Source organism: Poecilia latipinna, unplaced genomic scaffold, assembly GCF_001443285.1.
Source record: "Poecilia latipinna isolate Pla-1442-1.1 unplaced genomic scaffold, P_latipinna-1.0 Scaffold360, whole genome shotgun sequence".
NCBI classification, from domain to species: Eukaryota; Metazoa; Chordata; class Actinopteri; order Cyprinodontiformes; family Poeciliidae; genus Poecilia; species Poecilia latipinna.
Window position 1 is genome coordinate 17,005 of NW_015112976.1, and position 10,928 is coordinate 27,932.

The 10,928-nt window shown below is 36.8% G+C and overlaps 1 protein-coding gene across 2 annotated transcripts in view; it reads right to left on the reverse strand.

The window, feature by feature from the left end:
* LOC106949734 (receptor-type tyrosine-protein phosphatase epsilon-like) overlaps nt 1-10,463 on the reverse strand; it is a 27,230-nt gene extending 16,767 nt beyond the window's left edge. Inside the window, exons 1-2 of one of the 2 annotated variants that reach the window (XM_015036199.1) lie at nt 9,937-10,463; nt 1,707-1,915 (exon numbers count right to left, since the gene is read on the reverse strand). The gene's annotated coding sequence lies outside the window, so the exon portion shown is untranslated. Of the gene's footprint in view, nt 1-1,706; nt 1,920-9,936 lie in introns of those variants that run through there. The other variant, XM_015036200.1, reaches the window with a different exon arrangement.
* Nucleotides 10,464-10,928: the final 465 nt, after the last annotated feature.

Sequence of the window (10,928 nt, forward strand, 5' to 3'; positions counted from 1 at the left end):
CCATCCATCCATCCATCCATCCATCCATCCATCCATCCATCCATCCATCCATCCATCCATCCATCCAATCACAACTAAGCTGAATTTGTTGAATCTTGCATTAAAGCTGTACTGTCATTCAGCTATGATGTAATGCCAGTACTGACAGTGCATAACTTTTGGGTCAGCCTCTCGGGTCATGGCTTATTTAATGTGGATGCAGTTTGCACTGAAAGGTGTCACGAGTTAAAGATAAGTTTGTGACAGGATCTAAAATGTGCAGCATCCAGAGGAGGAGATGTTGCTGTAGGAAACTCAATGATTTATACTGGAAGCCTGTCAGATCCAAACATTCCCAGTGACTGGCCTGCTGGTTTTGCTTCCACCCGTTTATTAACTCAACATTTGCAACAGGATAGACATGAACTGACACCATGGAAGCACCGATAACAAACGTGTTTTTTTTTTGTTTTTTGTTTTTTACCTGGTCATGACATGAGCCCTGGTCACATAAATTTAAGATAAAGGTAACCTATGATCATATGTTTATTCCCACTGACAGGAATTCTGTAGGCTCTTTAAAAACATAGTTGTTTTGACATTGTAGCCAGGAATCATCGTGGATACGAAACGATCAGTTATGCAATAAAAACATGAGTAAAGAACAATCATTATTAAATAGAAGTTAAGCATCAGTGAGCAGCCGCACGTTATAAATCAGATATTATAAATCAACATTTCTTGCATTATAATTATATTTTACTGACTGGCTGTGTGACATGTGATTTGCGCTATAAAGCTTCATAGTGACTACAAGAAAACGGGTCACATGCAACAGAACGCTGACTCGAAACAAACACTGAAACTTTACACAAATCCCTCCATTGTAGTAGGAAAGTCCGATTTTTTTTACTGTGCAATATATAAATGTGGCAGTGTGACATTCCTTTTTCCTCAAATTATTCTCAAATGTAAGTGGGGATGCTGAGAAAATACTAAATGTCTTCAAAGGCATCCAGTGAGGAACCGATGGGAGTCAGAAGATCTGCATTTAGAGGTCATGTACAGATGCTCTACAAGCTCAATGCTGAATAAGGATGCCACTACAGGTTTCTAGATCCTAGTGACATATAAAAAAATGCTGTAAGAACAGGATCATCAACACTCTCTGACAAACAATAACAACATATATCAAATACATATCCACACATCTAGACATGCTTCAGTTTTCTCCCAGATCAATATGGCTTCAAAGACTCGTATTCTCTGAATATATGGCATGTTTGGAACACCAAAGGAGAGAGAAAAAAAAATGTTGCTGTTTTTTTCCAGGATCTGAGGAGCAAAAGCATCAGGTGTGGGGAAAAAAAAAAAGATGCAAGACACATCCAGCATTTTTGCTGTCAAGTGCCAAGGACAAAAGTGAAAGAGAGCACAATGGAGATGCTGCACTTCACATGTCAGCGGCAGAGTGAGCGCTGTGAACAAAGAAGAAGCTAGAAGGAAAAGGAGAGAAAAGATCTCATCCAATCCAGACTTTGAGTTTATATGTGAAAAAAAAATACATTATGTGCTTGCAAAGTGACTAGTAGAATAATGCTCCAGTGTTTGGGAGAATTACTACCTTTATACGATTAGCATATCTCCTTATTGCATTTCAATAAAATTCTGTTTACTTCTGGAAAAATCGACATGTAAATATTAGGATGAACAAACACGGCACTTACAGTTCCACTCAGAGCTGCTGTGACCCGTCACTCCATAGCAATCATGTGATTCGAGCTGCTTGTCTTTGTGATTTACTGGGGAGATTTTCTTCCCTAAATCTTCATCACATCCTGGAAGTTACCAAAAGTATGAATGAAGAGACGAGTCGGGATAACGGCAGTCCCGGAATGTTTTTCAGAATTCTCGGGGCTTCGGATCAACAGAGGACCTTGGGGAAAAAAAAAAAAAAAGAAGAAGAAGAAGAAGAAATGTGTAAATGAAACAGAAACAGTTTGGAAAACTATCTGGCACATTTTTGTAGCTCAGTTTTTTTAAGCTATCTAATATATATATATATATATATATATATATATATATATATATATATATATATATAAATAAAGCTGAATGCATGCAACTAAATGCAAAAAAAAAATAAAAAAAATGTTGGAATCGCTGCCAGACTGAACCAAGCATCAGTCGGCTGGCTGAGTGGGTGTGGATGTGAGGCCATCTGGATTCTATGTTCTTCACCTCCACTGAGAAAACTAAAACCAACCTCTTTATTACATTAATAACCATAAAGCCCAAAACAATTTCAATGCCATTGTTTAGATAATCTGTTTACAAATTACACAGTTTTGATTTTATCCACAAACTTGTAACACGAAAAAAACAAAACCACCTATAAACAAAGTCAAATAATCCCTCTATCATGGCACAACACATGAAAAAGCTCAATTTGTTTTGTTTTTTTTTTGTTTGTTTGTTTTCTAGTCTATGCATCGTTTTGCATACCTATGGGTTTATTCGGATGGTTACAGGTTAGTTTGTAAGCTGGTTTGAATTTCTTTGACATATCTGACCAACTAGGTTAAAAGCTCATCCTGCCCTTTAATCTCAGTTCTGTTTGTTCACTAACCTTCTCTACTTCCATCTGAGGCCTACATGAAGCAGTTTCATTAAAAAAAATTAAATAAATCAAACTCAAAACGGGGGACTATTCATAAAAACATTAAAAACAAACATACACTGTCTTTCATTTCCCAATTATGCATTATTTTATGTTGATCTGGTGAAGCTTGCTGGGGTTTGTAGCTGGAACAGGACAGGAACATCTCTAATGGTGTGAATATTTTTCCAAGGCACCGCTGTAAAACAAAAGCATTTAATGACTCATTTTCTCCCATTTAGTGAAAAGAAGAGTCAAGATTTTGATTTGATAAAGATGGTGAGAAAGCAGGCTTAGCCTCTTTTCCCATTCACTCTGCACCAGCATGACGCACAAAGGGATATTGTAGCTGCTGGAACAAAGCTGAGCCAAATAAATAAATAAATAAATAAAAAAGTAGAGGTAAATTAGTCAGCAGACTCGGCTGGATGACTTCCTTGACCTGAGCTGTGAGAAAGAAAAAGTAACTGAACAAGGTGTGAAAAGCACCTTATTTCCCCAATCGGAGATATTTTTTTTTTTTTTTTTTCCCCCAAATGCTGTAAAAAGCAGCTGCTGGCAGTGAAATATGTGCAGGAAACCTTCCACTAAAAGCATCCAGTTGAACTCGATACTGCTCCAGAGATCCTTTATGAATAAGGCAGTAAAAATCTGTTCTGGGGGTTTAATATTGTGCCTATTAACACTTGTGAAACCTTTAAGCGTGTTTGCTCGCTTTCATTTGTCAGAAACAAAATCTGGGTTTTGTTTTTATTCGTTTGGGCAAGTGACTTGGCGCAGGGCGAGGAGACCATCCCAGAGGTTAACTGGGCCTTTGCAAAGTAAAGACGTTTCTCCAAGGACTTGATTTTAAACACTAGTAATAATGTGCAGAATGTCATGTACTGATCCCACTTATTTCGATTTTATGTGCTTTTCTGTTTTTTACTCTTTTTGTCAAAAACTAGGCGAATAGGCCTTTAAGTTTTATTGCCGGTCACCATTATGATTGATAACACAAAAAGAAAAACATATGTTACCGTATACATTTTCAGTCTTAATGGCTTCCTTGCTTTAGACTCTGATCAAATATAGCAAGTTAAAGAGCAATTCGTTTAAATGAAATACAGTTTTAAAAAGCTTATGATATCAGAGGTGTGGAGGGGAGAACTCAGATTTTTTTATATATATGTTTATAGAATGAACCTAAAACTTAAACACTTGAGAAACTCCTATATAGCAAGAATAAAGTTTGGAAAACAATAATCCTTTGCGTAACCTATATATGATATTTAAAAAAATCTTTTTGACATGACCTTTCATTGGAAGGACATTTTTTTTATTATTTTTTTAATTTTACTTAACTTTTATTTAAACGTCAAATAACAGAATAGTATACAGCAGAAGACATTATACTGGTTTTGGCCGCTACAAAAATCCAGACATCTATGTATCTAATTGATGATAACCTCAATGAAAACAATTCAACAAATCAATATTTTTATTCACACCTATTTTTGCAATTCAAGTTGAATTGCAAAAATAGACATAAAAAAAGACATGTAAACCACACAAGGAAAATGAAAAAAAAATATTGCTAAGACATAAAACCATAAACATATGCAAACTTTAAAATGACTAAAATGGGACCAATTCATACACAGACACTTCAACCTGTGTCTTCTCAGACTAAGTGAGTAACGAAAACTACTCACCGTTGGATGATCTATGAGCGCTAAAATTGTGCTGCTACCACAGTCATAAAAGTAAACATTTACTTTCTTAAAAAAGCTTTAAATGTACAAACACCCACAGCCACCAAAGTCTGACTGGGCTTCCCCGTCGGGGGATCCTCCATGAAGGATTCTGGTTGTTGTACGCAACATGCAATTCTGAATACTACAAGATGGCCACAAGGGGCAGTATACACCAAAAGATTTAAACAAAGCCACTTATAACTGAACAAATAGAAGCTAAAATTTTCATCGTCATTGATTATTAGCCTGCATATCTTACATCGCTGTCTCTGTATATCGTCATCATCTTTCATTTGATCGGTATTAAAACAACTGAGGTATTTAACCTTTTTTATAAACGTCATGAACATTGTTGGTCTGTTTAAACACAGGGACATGTAACTGTTTATCTTGTATGGAAATACCACTTTTAATAACATTGCACTTTATATTCATTGTGTGCTCAGTTTTTGGGTTTAATTTTCCCATTCAATTATACTAGAATAGTTCAGAAGTCCTTTTCTCTGTTTATTTATAAATATATCTAGTTTTAGGTTCCCTCCTGCTCTGATTGGTCACATAAAAGTCAAAAAAGGTTACATGGAATGATGCAACACACTCATACCAAGCTAGCAACTGGTCAGGCAGTATGCAAACATTTTATGCTGACCTGTAGAAAATGCAGAGTACATGTGCTCAGGTTAGCATAAACCTCAGCTGCATATGTTGCAGAAAATGTACAAAACAAATGTTTTCAATCTCTAAAATCTGTTTCTTTAAATGCCAAGTCAAACACTGATTTACTGAATACTAAAATGAACCTGGTATTTTATTGAACAAACTATTCTCACAACAGGCCATCTACCACTCCCAGAACTAACACTGACATCTGAATGTAAGGTTTTCAACTTCTTCGAATGCACATGACAAAATATAAAACATTGAAGACTCGTACGGTTAAAAGCATACTGTGAAAAAGTCATGCAGCCCAGCTGATCTTTGAAGCAGAACAAAAAGATAAATCCTGTAACTAAATCTGTCAATCAAATATGAATCATACTTTTAAAAGGGCAGAAGATGCTGGAGCTGTTTTCTGGTTCTGAACACAATTTGGCCTCTGGGTGGAACTCCAGGCAATTTTTGGCCCCTGGCTCTTATTTAAAAGGTCAAGAGTGTTACTCAGGGGGTTTGGAAAAGTTTTACTTAATAAAATATTTCAATAAGGATGATAGCATTGATTAAAACTGGTCATAAAATACAGTATACTGAAGCATAAAAAAATCCTTCAGATAAGTTTTTTTTTTAAATTTATAACACTCTCATGATTGTCATAAAACGTCTGACCTAACCAGTGGTAGGTTTAAAAGAAACGATAAATAATTCTTCATACGGTATTTTACTTGGCTTTAGTCATTCAGTTCTTTAGTTCTACAAGTCAAAACGGCAGGTGTGTTCATAATGTCCTATTATTATTTATTGTAGGAACAGCTACTTCCTGTCTGCTCCGCGTTGACTAAAAATGATTTTAAAAAAAACAAAAAACATGGAGGTCATCAAAGCTGTATTTGAGTGGTGTCGTCATCCAAAACCCCCAAAAGAGAGAGCAGTGAGTCTATGAGGTGTTGTTTACGGTAGCTACGATGTCATTCTTTTCTGCCAGCTTAAAACACAAATATTAACATAATTTATTTAAAGGAGACCTACTATACTTCCTTGAATGGGTTAAAACAGGTCTGCGGGATATACAAATCAAGTTCACTGCATTTTTTTGCAAAAATAAAAAAAGAATCTGATATTTCACCTAACTGCTTAAGACTTATATGGAAAAGCAAAAATGTGCAAAGAAATAAAAAAAATAAAAAAATTGCATAATAGGTCCCCTTTTACAATGGCAAACAAAGTGCCATTTGCTTGTACAGAGCTGTGAATTATGATGTATGCCATTTAAAAAATTTACAAGCCAGTTTGAGTCCACCTGCGATGTTCCCTGCTGGTCAAACTAACTGAACACACAGAGATACAATTGTTTCTTACGTTGTGTAACTTTCCGCCGACGCAAAATCTAAACCTCGACTAAACAGTGCACAGCACTCAGTGTGTGGGTAGGACCAGAGCCTCGAACACCTGCACTTCATAATAAGCAGCCATCCTGTCGTGGGAAATAGCCAAGAAAATTCAGTTTTATCCACACGAGCCAGGAGGATGAGGAAAGTAATCTCCAGCCTCCAGTTTGAGGACTCTGAAAATGACACTTCTGGGACACAATAGGTGAAACTGGGGACATGAGATGATAATCATTGCAATTACAGCCTCACTTGTTCAGCTGCAGCTCAGCCAAGGATAAAGGAGTAAGCTTCTTTCCTGGGATTCACCACAATGGAGCTAGGTGCAAAAATGAATACAAAATCAAGCCCTGGCAGTATACAAAGAAATCTACTGTGATGGTCGTGTTACAGACAACATTTTTGAGAAACGTGTAAAAATAATAGCTTGTTTTTTCTGTGTTGTTGCCAGTCATTGCTATGGGTGTTGATCATTTAAGCGATTGCCTCCTTTGCTTGACTGACCACAGAATGACGACGCAGACACTTGCTCTTCTCAGAAAGATAAAAATTTCACAACAAGCATACTTGCAAAACCAAGATACATATGTGTGCACATTTATAAGGGTGGCTGTTGTGTCTTAAAATAAATGCATATCTATTCATTCTGCCACAAAACCTCACTTTTCTAAATGTAATCATGCATTTTTGCACAAATGCATACACTGTCATTGTCTCATTTTTGTTTTCTGAGGGGTTTTTTTTTTAGCAGAAATGTAAGTGAAAAATATGATTCCAACATTATTTTTTTTTTTTTTTAACCAACATTAGGTAACAAAGGCCCTCCACGTGGGCTACAAATGTGTTAAGAGACAATGTGAGAACAATGTTACGTGGGCTAAATACAAAAGCAACTGGACTGTTGCTCAGTGGTCCAAAATCTTTTTTTCAGATGAAAAATGTATTTCATTTGGAATTTGAGGTCCCAGGGAAGAGTGGAGAAAGCACAGAAGTCATGCTGCTGGAAGTCCAGTTTGAGGTTTTCACTGTCACGATTCATGCCATGCCTGAAGTACAGAGCAGCTAACCACCAGAAAAACTTTAGGGCACCTCATGCTTCCTACTGCTGACAAGCTTTATGGAGATGCTTATTTCATTCTCCAGGAGGTCATGGATCTTTCCCACACTGCCAACTGTACCAAAAGCTGATTCAGTAACCATGGTGTTACTCTGCTCGACTGGCCAGCAGACTTGCTTGAGTTGAACCCCATAAAAAATTCTTTGGGCTGTCAAGAGGAAGACTAGAGACAGCAGACAACAACAAGGCAGATAACCTGAAGGCTGCTATAAAAGCAATCTGGACTTGCATTACACCTCAGCAGTGCCATAGGCTGAAGCTGTAATTCATACACAAGGAGGCCCAACCAAGAATTAAGCTGCAGAAAACTCAACATACCTTTCAGACACCAATTCACAATATCTTTTTTTTTTATTGAATTATGTATTATTTATATTTTCTGAGACATACATTTTCGAGTTTGAATTTTTTGTCATCACTAAGTTTAAACATTCCACTCTATGTGCAATAAAGTAAACAAAGTATACATTCAACTTTCCAAAACAAGTGACAAAAGATATTGAACTTTAGATGTACTTGTATGTGACCAGAACAGCAGATTTGGGTGACGTTTAACATTGAGAACATCAAGAACTGACACTGAATTGTTCATAATTTGCTTACATAACGCCAACTTAAAATTAAGGCAGCCTTCTTACAAAGACAAATGACCCATATGTTTTCCACATCAAGGACAATCTCCCAGAATTCCTCTGCAATGTGTGCGATTGCCACAATGCAAACCATGTTTCTCACCTTCGGATGCCGAAATATAATTCCTGGGAAATTTGTCACTTTCACGACGAGTCCAACTATAGCATGTGAATTCCCTCAAGGGTGTAACATGTGCTGCAGACGTCCCAATATTCTGAGGTAATTCGAGAATTAACATCAGCTTTTAGTAGGCCACTTAATTAGGAATGAAGCAAAAATGTAGGTTATTGTGAATCGAGCTTTGGCAGTGAACAAGATCTACAATTCAAGTCTTATACAAATGGTATTAATATGACCGTTTTACTTTATTATTAGATATGACATTACAAAAACAAGGATCATTTTGTACAGACTATGTAAGGTTCAACATTATGATCACTAGCAGATGAGTGTTTATTTATCATGACACCCATAGAGTGTAATGGATTAGGAAGGAAATCAAGAAGCAAAAAAGAAATTGGCAAGAAGGCTTCAATTACTTTTATGAAACTAACTGCAGCTTTCATGAGGTGTTTCCACTAATCAATCTCTATCTAAAGTGGTCTCTGAGGACGGAACGGTGGACAGGCATCTGAGTCATTGGCCTGCCAGGTCTCGCTGATGAACGTGGAGAGTGACAGCACAGCCCAACTACTGCAAACGTTAATGCTGGTTCTGATAGAAAAGGGCAAGAATGCACAGTTGTCATTTCTTGTTGCATACGAGGCTACGTAGCTGTCAGGGTATCCATGCTAACATTAGAACAACAACAAGCATGTAAGCATTAGAACTAGATAACAGAGCATTGGATGACGCGGACTGAGGAATAACATTTTCTTTTGTGTCACATGGATGGCATGGATTCCCTTAACAGGTTCTACTAACTTTAAAAAGCCTACTTATGTTTTCAGACTGGTTCTATTTAAATGATTTCTTCATTCCTGTGGGCTATCAAAACAAAATCCAGCTGTGATTGATCAGTTAATTGGTGATTTAGCAGGAGCTAGGTGGGTTGGGTTAGACAAATGAAACATGTACATCGGCCTTTGGTATTTACAGTGTTCGTCAGGTAAGCTTTGTCTTCTATATAGAAAATTGGTTGGCGAGTCAAAACACTTATGTGCAACAATCAAGCAAAAGCAGAAGTGATGTCTAAAGGCACATTCACCGTTTCACAACTCTGCAGCCTACATGCCTCGCATCAAATTGACACATTTGCTTTTCTTTGCTGCCATTAGAAGCAGGGTATTAGCTGCAGCATCCACTATAAGTAGAGCACACAGGCCTATCCTTTACCATGTTGTCCTTCATTCGTTTTTGTTTTTGTCCTCAGTAGCACCGCTGTTTCCTTTTTTGGCATTATTACTATTATTACCATTTTAAGCTATATGATCAAAACGAATAAATACATTTTAAAAAATCAAGTCGTTACATGAATGCACTCAGTTTAACCTTAATACATATCGTGTCCTGGTGGTCACTGGGCGCATAGATTTGCTCCACTAACCCATATTCTGTACAGCTTATGTTGACAATGTACATGAATGACGGCTTAGATGGAATAAATGCTCAATCCTCCGTGACCTGCATGCGTTTCCTAAAGCCTTTTGTAGTTTGAGCGAACCGAGCGGTTTAATAAAAAAGGGAGAGTCGCAGCTCATAGACAGAAAATGGTCGGTGTTTAGGGGTTAAGCCTCACACTGAAAGCAGCTGGGTTTGTCCGCATCTTACCGTAGCTTTATGATGACCTCGTCGCTCACGCTGCAGCGGCTGATGATGTCGGCTCCCGCTTGTTGTTGTTGTACCCGACGCTCCGTCTCCTCTCCTCTCTTCTTCCTCTCCTCGCTCGTCTGGTCTTTGGAGAATAGCGCTGGGCACATGAAGATGTCGAGTCGTCTGACCGGAGCCGAGGAATGCGTTTAGGCTCCCTTAGTGATCATGTTTCCAGTAGATCTCTCAAAGGATGCGTGTCCGCCTGCCAGAGCTGGGCCGAGTTATGGCAGAGCGGAGACTGGAGAGACCCTCCCCCGGGCGCAGAGCAGTATCAGGTGGACGCAGAGCATCCTTCACATTCCTGCATCAGTGGACAATAAAGGGCAAACCAATACAGGAAAAAAAAAAAACTCAATCTGTTTTACTCTCCCCTCTTTTCTGCTGGTAGTTCAATTTTTTTTTTTTTTTATAACAACTGGTATTTTAGTACGACGTTTGTTCAATACAAAGAAAGGTTTCAAGTTGTAACATTCCTGCAGAGACGCTTAGGGGACCGATGTCCGCTTGTTTATGTCATAGGATGCTGGAGGAGTGAACAAGTAGAGCTTCTTAAAAAGACTACAGCTTCACTTTCCAAGTCATCTTTTTATAAAAGTAATACTACTAATAATAAATAAAAGATATATTATTATTATTATTATTATTATTATTATTATTATTATTATTATTATTATTATTATTATAACATTCTGTAATGCTAGATTATTTCAAAAAAGTTATGTAATAATAATGCATCTTTCTATTTTTTGTTTTGTTTTTCTTAAATTATCTGTTTAGTCATTTCCTTTAAAACTACGTTCAAGAACATTAATAGTTATGGTGCCTGATATATATATATATATATATATATATATATATATATATATATATATATATATATTTTTTTTTTTTTTTTTTTTTTTTTTTTTTTTTTCAATCATTTTATTTTTTTTTTTTTTTTTTATAGATGT